Below are 13,398 nucleotides of genomic sequence, written 5' to 3'. Positions count from 1 at the left end.
GTGCAGATGCTCGAAATAGCAACCGAAGGCGGCTTGAAGAGATTTCCACTGATGCAACAGTGGACCACAAGAGACAACCGAACCAGCAATCAATCATCGTTGAGTGAAATCTCTTACCTAGTGCATCTGAAGGTCCGGCGATTGCGGGAAAAATTTAATGTAGTTCGTGGGCATTACGAAAACAAAAAACATTCGCGACGCTCTCATTATCATACGATTTTCGTTTGAAACTATCGACTTACATGAGTGCTAGAATTACGTATCTTGATTCTCACTGAGAGTTTTCAACAATACCCGTGTCTTGCTACTCCGTTTTTGATTAGAACCAATCCAGCTTGCAAAATGTTTTTTTCTGAAACAACTTGCTTGGGAATAGCACGTAGTTTCACATTGTGTAAACTGCATTGATCCCTGTATGCTGATCAATACCGACGCCGGCCACGTCCGAATCTTCTTGGAAAGAAAGGATTGTTAGTTCAATGCATGTTGCTACTAGAAACCGAGGAATTCTTTGCATTTTCATGTGCATCACAGGAAGGGCTTATTTTTTTTGGTATATTTTCGAATAATATTATTGTGTACTTATTGCTCTGGGTAGCCGGATACCGAGAATACGTTGCAATTTTATAGCGTTTTGTATTAATTTATGTTTCCTAACAAAATACCAAATTTCTTCCGAAACTCGTAAAACTCCGGACAGCCGGCTGCCGGGAGGTTCGCTCTCAAATCATGCATTTAATTCATTGTGTTCTGTTTGTTTTTTTCAATAGACAACCGTAATACTGGTAAGATATCACTCGATCACTATCAATCGAATAAAAACACCTTACGCGATACGAATGTAATGTCGATATCTACTCCCTAACCAAAATAATAAAATACCAAATAAATCCTTACCGCAGTCTAAACTATATTTACATACGTCCTAGTTAATCACGGTCGCAAGAAATATCTGCACGGAAGTAACTCGTACTTCAAATAGATTAAAGAACACTTTTGATTTCAATAAATTTACCCAGAGTTATCGTGTTCACCGCGCAACGTGATTCTCAGAGGAGGTTTTGAGGAAGGCGCTGTTACCGCCTTATTTTTCAATATTACTCTTACTTACTCTTTCAGTCGTAGACCCCGCGGGTCTCTGCTGTATACAGGAGGCGTCTCCATTCAACTCGGTTCATGGCTGCTCGCCGCCAGCCTCGGTAGCTGCGAAGGGTCCGCAGGTCGTCCTCAATTTGATCGATCCATCTTGCCCGCTGTGCGCCTCTTCTTCTTATACCGGTCGGATCATTTTAACCGGGTTGTTCTCCGACATTCTAACAACATGCCCGGCCCACCGTAACCGCCCGACCTTGGCCGTTTGGACGAGGGTTGGTCCTCCCAGCAACTGGTGCAGTTCATGGTTCATTCGCCTTCTCCACGTACCGTCTTCCATTCGCACTCCGCCGAAGATGGTTCGCAACACCTTCCGTTCAAAAACATCTAGTGCGCGTTGATCCTCCGCAAGTATTGTCCAGGACTCATTCCCGTAGAGGATAACCGGTCTAATCAACGTTTTGTAGATAGTTAACTTCGTACGACGGCTAATTTTACTCGATCGAAGCGTCCTGCGGAGTCCAAAGTAAGCACGATTTCCTGACAATATGCGTCTCTGAATTTCTCTGCTGGTGTCATTATCGGCAGTCACCAGTGAGCCCAAGTACACGAACTCGTCAACCATTTCGATTTCATCACCACCAATCAGAACTCGTTATTTTTCAATATTGATATACGGAAATTAAACTAAATATTCTAGGATTGTTTATAATGTTAAAAAAGTTTGAATAAATTTGCTTGAGCTGTTTCTTCTTAAAAAATTACAAAAAAAAACAAACTAATTTCAGATTTTCAGCTTGAATCACACGATTGACCTGCAAATTTTCACATTCGATTTAAATCTGATAACACCGACAATGATATGCAGATGGCGCTTCGAGTGGTTGACATAGTTTAATTTTGGGTGGTGAATTCTCAGTATCCGTCGCTTAAACATTTTTTAGTATCGCAAATCAGCATTATTCAATAAATAACACTTTTAACACTTTGCATCAACCAGTACACAGTTGCCACAGTTGCACGATCACTCAAAATAACTGCTTCGGCCAATAACTTTACTACAAGTTGTTTTAAACACATGGAAATTAGACTTTTTTTAAGAGCAATACTTAAGCACCGCATTGTACTCCCAGTGATGCCAACTTTCCACTTCAATTTTTATTGACGTTTTAATAGCTCAAAAACAATAAAATTATAGCACTGGAATAAAATTTTTTTTACAGAATAGCTGTGTTAATAATATTACTGTTATTTTAAAAACCTATTTTAATTCACCTAGTGGTGTAATGATGCCTTTCTCATATTACTCATTACATCATAAATATAACCGTGGAATTCGCAAAAACAACTGTTTATTGAATAGAAATTGGAAAATTTGTTCGGACCTAGCCTCACAAACTCTGTTAATCCTGTTTAACCTGTAGTTCCGGAACCAAAAGTAGTATCCACAACAAATTAAGGAATTCCGTATGAAACTGTAAGACTTTTCTTTTGAACCTATAAGTTTGTGAAAATCGATTTGGCCACCTCCAAGAAAAGTAAGTGAGATCCTTTTTGCAATTTTTGATCATTATTTCTAATTCTTCCGAAACCGGATTCAGATAAACGGAATAGCCGAAGTTGATTCGTTAACTACCAACAAATATAACCTACAAATTAGAACAGTTTTGAACGTAATTGAACCTATTCTTACTATCTCATGCTTTATTTCGATTGAACCCATTAAACGAAATCTAACAAACAAAACGAACCTGCGTTTCTGTCACTTCTGCATATGTAAGTCAAGCTAAACAGCATAAATCAGCAGCATAGAACATGTAGTAGAATTATTATTATTATTGTTATCATTATAATAATAATAATAATAATAATAATAATAATAATAATAATAATAATAATAATAATAATAATAATAATAATAATAATAATAATAATAATAATAATAATAATAATAATAATAATAATAATAATAATAATAATAATAATAATAATTATTATTATTATTGACATCATTACACAACGTGTACGAAATAGAACAAAGCACGCCTTGTGCATTTTGTGTTTTCTTCTTCTTTCGTTGTTGTACATATTGTCACTCTATATGGCGATTTGAAAACTTTGACACTCATCGCCCTGTAACTGCAGAACCGGAAGTCGGATCCGGATGAAATTTCACAGTAGCTTTAAAGACAGTATGAGCTTTAATTCAAATCAAGATTTGTGAAAATCGGTTCAAACATCGCAAAGAAATCGAAGTGAATTTAGTTTTAGGAGTTTTTCTTCTCCACTTTCGGTGCTCTCGGAATAGGAAAAGAGGAAACCAGTAGTGCCGAATTAAGTTTTCATGCCCACAAACTAACAAGCTCTGCAAACTAGAAGAATTTATCAGACAGTTTTATGGGATTTGTACCTGTTTTTAACCATCGATCGTGGAAAAATGCTAATAAAATTGGTAATTTTTCACTTATCACGCTTTAGTTCCGGAACCGGAAGTCAGATCCAGATAAAATGTTTTACAAATTTTTAGGATATTATAAGACCTTACATCTGAATCTCAGTTTGCGAAAATCGGTTGTGTAGTTCCAGAGATAATTGAGTGTAAACTTATTCTAAAATTTTCACATATTACCATATAACTCCGGAACCGGAAGTCACATTAAAACGAAATTAAATAGCAAGCTATGGGACCATAATACCTTCTATTTGAATCTTGGTTTGTGAAAATCGGTTCAGCCATCTCTGAGAAAAGTGAGTGCATATTTTTGTTACATACACAAACACATACACACACGCACACACACGGACGGACCCACACACAGACATTTGCTCAGTTCGTCGAGCTGAGTCGAATGGTATATGACATTCGGCCCTCCGGGCCTCGGTCAAAGTCGATTTTCACAGTGATTGCATAGCCTTTCTATATGAGAAAGGCAAAAAGGTGTACCGTTTGAACTACACACAAAAAAAATCTCAAATATCAAGTTTTTATCTCATTATATCCAACTTTCCAATGAGTTTATTACTCATTTGAAACAATTAATGATACCAATTTATTAATTCCATAGGTAGGTAGGTAGGTATAGAACGAGAAGACTAGTGTTTGTTGTCTGATTAACAGAGAAGATGTTTGGATATATGATACCGGTCGTGAGGCGGCTAGGATTTAGGCCAAGTTCTATGTACGCTTACCAATCTCAGTGGGGCGGAAATGGTAACGCGCATGCACGGATTGCATAAGAACACAGTTTCTCATTCATTTGGATTCTCCAATGTATGTTACAACTCAGTCATTACAAAAACTGAATTAAAGTTTGTTTTGGTTTCATTTATTTAAATTATTTCGCGTTTATATCCGTATGTGCGAGCCTTTCCCATAAAGCTCTGCAATACCTTGAGATCGACAGTATTTTACATATTAACCTTTGCTTTCTTCAATTCTTCTACTATGTTCATTACTGAAGGCTATTTCAAAAGGTACTTCTTCCTAATGACTCAGTATTTTTTCTGTTGGACAGATCTCCGGAGTGTAGAGTCATGATGCCAAATCCAACCAAAAAATCGTTGGACCGTCGTGAGCCTTCGAGAGATAGAGAGAGAAGTTCCTTTGGAGACACTTCTTCCATTCAGGGTGCTTTTTTTTTTACAAGGTGAAATGCATTTACGCACGGAGTGTGGGACTCTCCACAGGACTACCCAACTGTTGATTGGAACTACCCACTAAAACACCTTGGATCTCCAACCCTACCTCCCCGGCACCACCGCTAGGTATTACTTCGGGGTGGAAGGCTATTGGTGCTCACAGCACCCTGCCCAGATTTATGCAGAATGGGGATCAGCATCCTGCTCTCGAGGGATCGACCAGTTGGATGACGAGGTCGGTCCAGTGATGCCGGCTGGAGGGTAACTTCCGGTTCACTGGCGCCTCGACGACCCAAAACTGATGCTACGTCGCGGAACTACTCGACTAGTCTCCGCCAAAAGATCTTGTCTACACAAGTCTACATTCAGGGTGCTTGTGGTGACGAGAGTGTACTCTTCTTTCCGCAAGTACAAATCGATTGCCAAATTAGGGGAGACCGGGGCTAATCCGGACACGGGATCCATGGATCATGTGACAGACAGAAACTGAAGGACGCAGAGTAAATTCAGATTACCGTTAATCGCGTTCGTATCAAAAGGTACGTTTTCTACTGACATTTTTATTGGGGTATAGTTGATTTCTGTGCATTATAATGATGGTCTGGTTAGTGCTATCAAATGCTCTTTTCGTGCTGAATCCAGTGATTAATCAGTGCTTTTGATTACGTGGAAAATAACATTATTATTGTGTATCGAAAATGAGCGAGCAGAAGTATGTCTCACGCAAAATTGAAACCAACAGACAATCCATTCGAATACGATGTCATTTCTTTTGCATTTATTGAGTTGTCTTAAGATTTGGCGCCCTAATGCGTTCTAAATATTGGATTTTTTGTTGGTCACTTCATGATTACTTATTACGAAAACTAACACATGCATTTTCAAGTAAAACATTGAGAATTGTAATTCAGCTTCACAACTGTTCAAATAAATTATGTAAAAGTCTAGGTTTAATGAGTGTTTTTTCAATTTCCAACAAGTGTTCAGCTTAGCTCCGTAGTCTCAGAAATTATGGATTATGGTTGGGACTTTTTACGGAAACTAATGCATATTTTTCCAAACCACAAGTTTGGAATTGAAGCTGAATGCTAATGGTACCCAACGGTATAGATAACTTGGGTAAAAACCTAGTTCTAATGGATGGTTTTTTCGATTTGCAAACAGTGTCCAGCTTAGCCCCGGTTTCCCCTATAAACTTCTTGGCAAACGTCGACATTTTCTGTGCCCGGAGATTCTCGGAAACATCAAACTTATTCTTTGTAGTCACATGCAGATTTCCAGAAGACTAATTTTTGAAAAAGGTGTATGTGTTTTAGCACATTATCTTTAAACAATTATAACTAGAAATCTATAGGTTCTACAAAACATATGTCTAAGATAAGTAGAAATTGTTTTCTAACAAAATATATTTACTGAAAAAAAATTTCCGATTTGTCGTGAAATCGAAAATGAAATTCGTGAAATCGAATTCTCAGTTATTTTACCGTACGATTTTTTTAAATTTTATATCACAAAAAACGTCAACAAAACAAAGAAACTAATGAATGTTCTAGACAGATGAACGATGTTTTTATAGGAATAAATGTGTCTGAGCAATGAAATATTATTCTCCAAGCTACGTTCAATGAAAAAGCTTATAGGAAACTACGTCCTAAAGATTGTCCCAGAAAGTATGGACGCACTTTGATTTCGCTGTGAATAATTCACAAGTGTTAGATATTCAAATTTTATTCGATATACTGATAATATTAAACTACAACAACAGAATATTATTCTCAACATTTGCTACTTAGCCATTGTAGACTAGCTGGCGCATCTTCTTGGTAACGTTCATCATTAAATTCCGTATATACTTCTTTGCGACAAGTTTTGACACTTTTTTCAATCTTTTTCGAACTGTCGAGACATGTGTCTTAAGATGTGCCTTTGTTAATGTTCAAAATTCCTCAATTGGTCGAAGTTGTGGGCAATTTGGTGGATTCATGTCTTTTGGGACGAAAGTTACATTTTTGGTAGTATACCATTCTACCGTTGATTTCGAGTAGTTGCAAGAAGCAAGATCTTGCCAGGAGACATGGCTTCGAATCATGGGTAGAAGTCGTTTTTGTAAACATTCCTTGATGTATATTTCGCTGTTCATTGAAGCAGTGGTGATGAAGGGTTTCGAAATCTTACCGCAGCTACAAATTGCTTGCCAGACCATAGCTCTTACCAAATTTTTCGACTTCAATCGATGTCTCGGACTGGTTTAACACTTGCCCTTCTTGTTCCGTATAATATTGTGGTAACGCAAAGGATTTGTTATCGAGTTTCACGTAGGTTCCGTCGTCCATGATTATGCAGTTCAAATTTTCAACAAGAATCGTATTGTTCAGCTTTCGAACCTTCGGCCTGATCGATGCTTCTTGTTTCGGACTACGTTTTGGTTGTTTCTGCTTCTTATAGGTTCGAAGATTCAAACGTTCTTTAGTACGAAGAACATTTGACTTCGAAGTGCCCACTTTTTTGGCCACATCCCGAACTGAAACCTCCTTCTTCTGCTCGAACGCCTTCAGTATATGTTTATTCAACTGAGGGCTGGCAGCACCTTTTTATCGACCCGTCTTCGGTTTATCCTCAAAGGTCCTCCTGATTGCAGTTCGCACGGCTTTTTCACTTACTCCTTCCATTGTTGCTATCTTTCTCAGTGACAGTCCGCGTTCTGTGCACCATTTGTACACAATTTTTAGAAATTGTTCTGCTGAAAGTCCACGCATTTCGAAACAAACTAATGAAAACGAAAAAACAACAGCACAAGTGGTTAGAGAAGAGTGTAAACAATTGGACGCAGCCATAAAAATTGACAGATTCTGAACCATTGCGAAATGGCAGCGGTTTTTGGTTGCGTACATACTTTCTGGGACAGTCTTTAAATGCAGTCATTTTCGACATACATGATGAACCAAACCGAGAAAATTGATATTTCATGAGAATACGCCTTTTTTAAGAATTAGTCTGGGTTCTCCATTGCCAAATTAATTATTTTTGTAATCTCGTCTCACTTTTCCGTTCTATATTTTCACATCCTTGCTCTCCCTTGAGTACTATCATTCTATAATTTTCATTGTCTGTTTCTACAAAAAAATGATCTCTGGTTAGGAGAATATCGCAAAAAGAAAAAAGAAATATTAACTACTAAACTTAGTCGTTAAAAAAGAAAAAGAGTGATAACTGAGAATTTTAAAGAATAAATTTTATTTTCGATTTCATGAAAAATCGGAAGATATTATTTTAAGTGTATACTTTTGTTATAAAGTTCAATTGATTGCCTACATCTTCTTCTTAGACATATTTTTCGTAGAAACTATAGATTTCTAATTATAATTGTTTTAAAATAATGTGGCTAAAACAAATACGCTCTTTTCCAAAATCAGTCTTGAGTGAAAAAATCTCTAGATCAGTGAAAAATGCTTCATTTGCTGTAACACATGCAAAGTTTCATGCAAATCGAAGGGGGTCGTGCCAACAGTCAGCCGATTCCGCATGGAATTGCTCTATGCCTTCTTATGTGACTTCCGATCAGGAATACAAGGATTCCAAGTAAATCATTTGTCACCTACGACAATCAGATGGCTACATGACACTATTGTCAAAACGCTGTTCACTATGGTAAGCCCTGTGAGATACTGGACAAGAATACATCTACACCGAAGAACAGTGGAGCTTCTTCTACACCGGCCCCAAACAATCCCAGTACTTCTGTGACAGCCACCAACAACAAAGAAACGCTCTTCACAACGAAACCATCATCAGTATCCCATGGTCAATTCCAACAGTTTCGAAATAGTACAGTATTTACTAAATTTAATTAAATAATTTATAACTGCTTGTATTGGGGTAAATTCTAATTTCGGTACAAAAACAAGTTACATATTACTAAAGAACTGAAAATCCTATTATGCTGCAATAAATCAATTGACCCTCAATTTGGAACGAGCAAACCCCAAACCGTTGTTTATGATCGTTTTCCGGTAGCATCAACGTGGCGCCCCATCACAAGCACTAACCGCGCGGCAATCAATGATTTCCAATATTTCGATCTCCGGTTCCATCGAACAAAACAAAACCTTGACTGGTGCCACTAGATCGAACACAGCTGAGTTTACCACCAGGCCCGTCGAAATCAACATCCTCGCGTGCAGCATCCAATTTCCATGCCAGTCGGTTTGATAACACCACTTCACGAGATTGACGGATCGTTCCGATCTTGAACGTGGCCTAGCGAGCAAAATCATTAGGCCAGCGAGTCAGAATCATTGGCTGCGAAATCGGGTGCCTTATGGCACTTGGAGACGATTGATGATACGACACGAAGGTCCAAACGCTTCAACCACTCCTTGCAAGAGCTAATTTAAGTCGGCATAATAATTAACATTCTATTGTCGTAGAAACGTGACTCTCAACATCAGAACAGTTGTTGTTCGGTGGTTGAGAGTCGCAATAGCGATCATTTGATTTGGTACACGTTGGAGTTGTTCACTGGTCCTTGTTCAGGGGTTTGTTCTCCCGGGTTCTCTCGATGGTATCCACGATGTTACTTACCATCATGTTCGGCGAATGTCACAAACGTGCCGGGCTGATTGCAGCGTGGTTTCGGTGCAGGGTGCCGCCTGCCGTCGCATTCAATTGGGGTCACTGTGCAAACATGGGATCATTCGGTGCACTACAAGCCGGTTGTGTCGTACAGTTCTTCGGAATCGTTTTAGATCCGATAGAGGTATCGAGTAGAGGCACGGACCCTGAGCACCATGTTATTATGGAGGAAATTATGATAGACCACTTTTGAACGATCTGCGGAATTGGGAATTAGTTCGAAGTAGTTATAGTTATGTTAATGTGTTTTGTGAAGGTTTTAGTAAATCATTATTTCCATGATGCATGAGTTGGGCGGATTCTAAAAATAAAAATTTATACACAGCGCGTTTAGCATTTTCTCAGATACGGTATTTAGAAACTGGAAAAATTGATTTTTTAATTTATTTTGTCGGCGGAGCAGATTGCGATTAGATTCACACGAGCTGTTGGTATTTTGATGAATCATTAGCCTTATACCATAACAGCAAACAGCATAAATATTGACAACTAATGACTTCCAATGCATTCTTTCAGAAAAAAAATAGGCGGTCTCAGATAATAATTTAACTAGCACTAAAATGTGTGCACTCTATTTCGGATCTCAGAGACAATGTGCCTGCGGCAAAATAAAACTACACGGAACGACCGAAATTAGCTCTGCGCCTAATTCATATTACTGTTTTTGAATTAGTTGATTTTAACAAAAAAATTTCCAAAATAACTAGAAAATTAGTTAAAATTGAGAATTTATTTGCTGAAAAAAACTCTTACTTTTAGAGAATGTTTTTAGTTGGCGAATATTCTGGACACAAACCAGCAATATCTCAATCCAACACGAAATTCTCATTGACAACTAATTTTGTTTTTAAAATCAGAAAATTTGTTTCTATTTATCTATCACCAGTTTATTAGCCACAAAATTCATGAGAAGTGTCAAAACAAAACAATCCAATAAAAAGCTAAAAGGGACAGTCCTGTTGAAACTGCTTGCAAATTGTTTAGATGTTTTACGCATGTGTTACGATATATCCATATATAAATTTCTAAACCGGTATGTAAAAATGTCGTAAACTGTTAGTGGAAAGTGTATTTATTCAGAATTTGTGCGCATTTAAAGCGGTTGTGCGTAATAATGTTTTTACGCGGAACAGTGAATTGAGTTTCGAATGTTGCACTCTAATTGTACATGTCAAATGATGTTTTTTGTATCTTCCAACCTTCCGGGCCACGCCGTTCGATGTACTACTTGTATTCGGTTTTTATTTTCAGAGTGCTCAAAGTTTTCAGTGAGAGAGTCGATTTCGCGAAGTCGAATGAAGAAAACAGCGATTTAGAAGAAAAATGTTCAAAAAGAAGTTTATGTTTCGCTTATGTCTTTTTCTCCAATACAACATCGTATTTATACCTGCCAATATAGAAAAGACAACCGCGACTGAAATTTTTTTCGGTAGTAGTGTGCCATCTAGTGGCTAGTAGTCATTACGGTGCGTTATTTCGGCGACAGAGCGCCATATAGCTGCAAATTGCAGAAACCAATTCAACCATTTATGTTGGTTGAAAACAACGTTTTATCTCTCTAATTCAACTAAAAAATTAGTTGAATGGATATGAAGTGTGCCTTAGCTAAGAAATGACAATTGGTGAATTCAACTAAAAAAATAGCCATTTCAATAAATATTTTATTATTATCAAGGAAATTAGAATTAAAAAATCTAAATTAGCAAAAGTAAGATTTTTTTAGTTGTCTCAAAAAATAACTAACTAAAATCAGAAAATCAACTAATTTTTTTCGCCAAAATGCTGATATCGGTCTTTCCGTGTAGATATTCCATACTGAATCCGTTCATGCATATCCAAATCTTGCAACAAATTTCAAGGCGACTTCGGACACGAATGGCACGAGATGGTATCATTCATGCCAAAATTAATTTAATAGCATGTTTTTCAAATATCTCGTTATGCTACCGCGATTTTCAAAGCCATTGGTTTTATGTTTGCCCACTTTGAAGAACACGAAACTTGCGTGAAACGAGCGCACGAGCTTCACCGCCCTCCGGTTTTCTAAGACTCAGCGACTCACATCAAAACAACTGAACGCAACTTCACAGCAACGATTTTATTGATAGGATCTGTGTGCGGGAGCATTTCGCCGCAGGCTCCGTTTGACACATTGAAAACTTTTTGGCTGTTCGCTTTGGGATGCCCCTCCGGGGAACCACCAACGCCACCGATGTCAGCCTGGCATCGTTTGATTAATGGAATGTTTTGAGCGCCAATTATTCTCTACCTTTCAGCACGATCGCACGGATGGTAGCAGAAGCTACCAAGTGTACCATTAGGAGGCCAACTGGTGTGCTCAGGACACCGTGTGACGAGTGCTTGATCGTGGGAAAACAGATAACCGAAAGATCAGAGTTCGTAAATCGATGGAAAATTAGATGCACTACGGATTGCCGGCGAACAACTGCAGGGCAAATGTTAATTTATTTATTCAATTAGTCTACGATAGGTCATTACATTTTTTTAAAATAATAGGTGGATTGTTCAACACCACTATTAGTCATAATTATGGAGTTTTAAATCAAACCTAAAATATCCACAAATTCTCATTCGTTTAAATAAGAAAGAAATCCACCGAAACGAAATGATTTAGCTATCAACTTACAATGTCTGCACTCAACAAAATTATATTCAAAGGATTTCGTTTATTTCTACATCGTCGAGTATAGAAACATGGTGCTTAAAATAAAATTTCTACACATATCCACGGAATTGAAAGTCAGATCTTGATCAAGTTCAATAGCGTTCTGAGTTCGAAAGATTTTTCATTTGAGTTTTAAGTTTGTAAAAATCGGTTCAGTCACCTCTGAGAAAATTGAGTGCATATCCTTGTCACATGATCGCCCTTGGACCTCCGGATAACATTTTAGCAGATATTGGTCGAATTCCGATGACCCGATAGAGAACAAATCGCATTCCGAGACTATCATTCCATCGAGCAACTCCGTCTCAATGCAATGTTTGCATCAAATGAATTTAAACAGTCGTATCCAAACCTAAATTCTACAAATTCAGACAATCATAACCTCTTAATATTAGTATGACGTATCACACATCGAAATATCATTCTTAGTACCGTCTACCTATTTTAAGAAATAATTCCAATCATCTTACTCTTAAGAAAGTTCCATTAATCTTACTCTTAAGAGTCGAGACTTGAAGTAATCGAACGAAAGATTATCAAATCATCAGCATAGAGAGGTCTACCAGATATTATTCGAGTGCAGCAGAGATCTTTGATAATTAATACAGATGTAAACGGTCACAAATGCCTTCCTTGTGTAACACCGATTGACAGTTCGAGTAGATTTGAGCATGTGGCGTCTATTTTGACAATCGCTGATAATCCAGAGAGGAATAATTGGTCCATTTGGTCAACGTGAACTGGGCTAAACGTTTTTGAAATGTCGAAACGTATCGCATAGATTCGCTTCGCAATGAAGGAAGCCAAGATATTTGTTAGAAAAAATCTAATTATTTGAATTGCTTTTTTTAAAAATAACTTTGTTGATAATCGGATTTTTTAAAATGTTGTTCTACCTCGAGCTCTGTTCCTACGATAGCCAACGATAATGTTGCTTATGTTATGCGATATCTTCTTCAGACACTTGGTTGGTCAGATGGTCTTGGTTGAACTTGAACATCTTCTTAACGAAGTTCAGGAGTCTCCAATCAGATTTTAGGCCTACACAATGAAAATCTCGATGCGAGAATCCTTACCTAACACTGACCCATTTCTGCAGACACGTAAATTTACATTGTAGTTGCTGTCGTTTACTGGTGGCTTTAACCACGTGTGGCTCGTTCGCCGCAAAAAAAAAGTTTCAATGTTGAACGAAATAAACGAAAATATTACGATTTCAAGCAGTATATTCTGGCTTTTTTTAATAAGGCACTTCAGTCCCAACAGCTTACATGTTTTTGAGATTGTAAATTATATACAGTTTCTGAAGTTTAGAATCCAATAACATTTCTTAATCCTTGACAGATGAC

This window comes from Malaya genurostris, chromosome 3 (genome assembly GCF_030247185.1).
Source record: "Malaya genurostris strain Urasoe2022 chromosome 3, Malgen_1.1, whole genome shotgun sequence".
In the NCBI taxonomy this organism is placed as follows: Eukaryota; Metazoa; Arthropoda; class Insecta; order Diptera; family Culicidae; genus Malaya; species Malaya genurostris.
Note: the sequence above shows the minus strand (reverse complement) of the source record.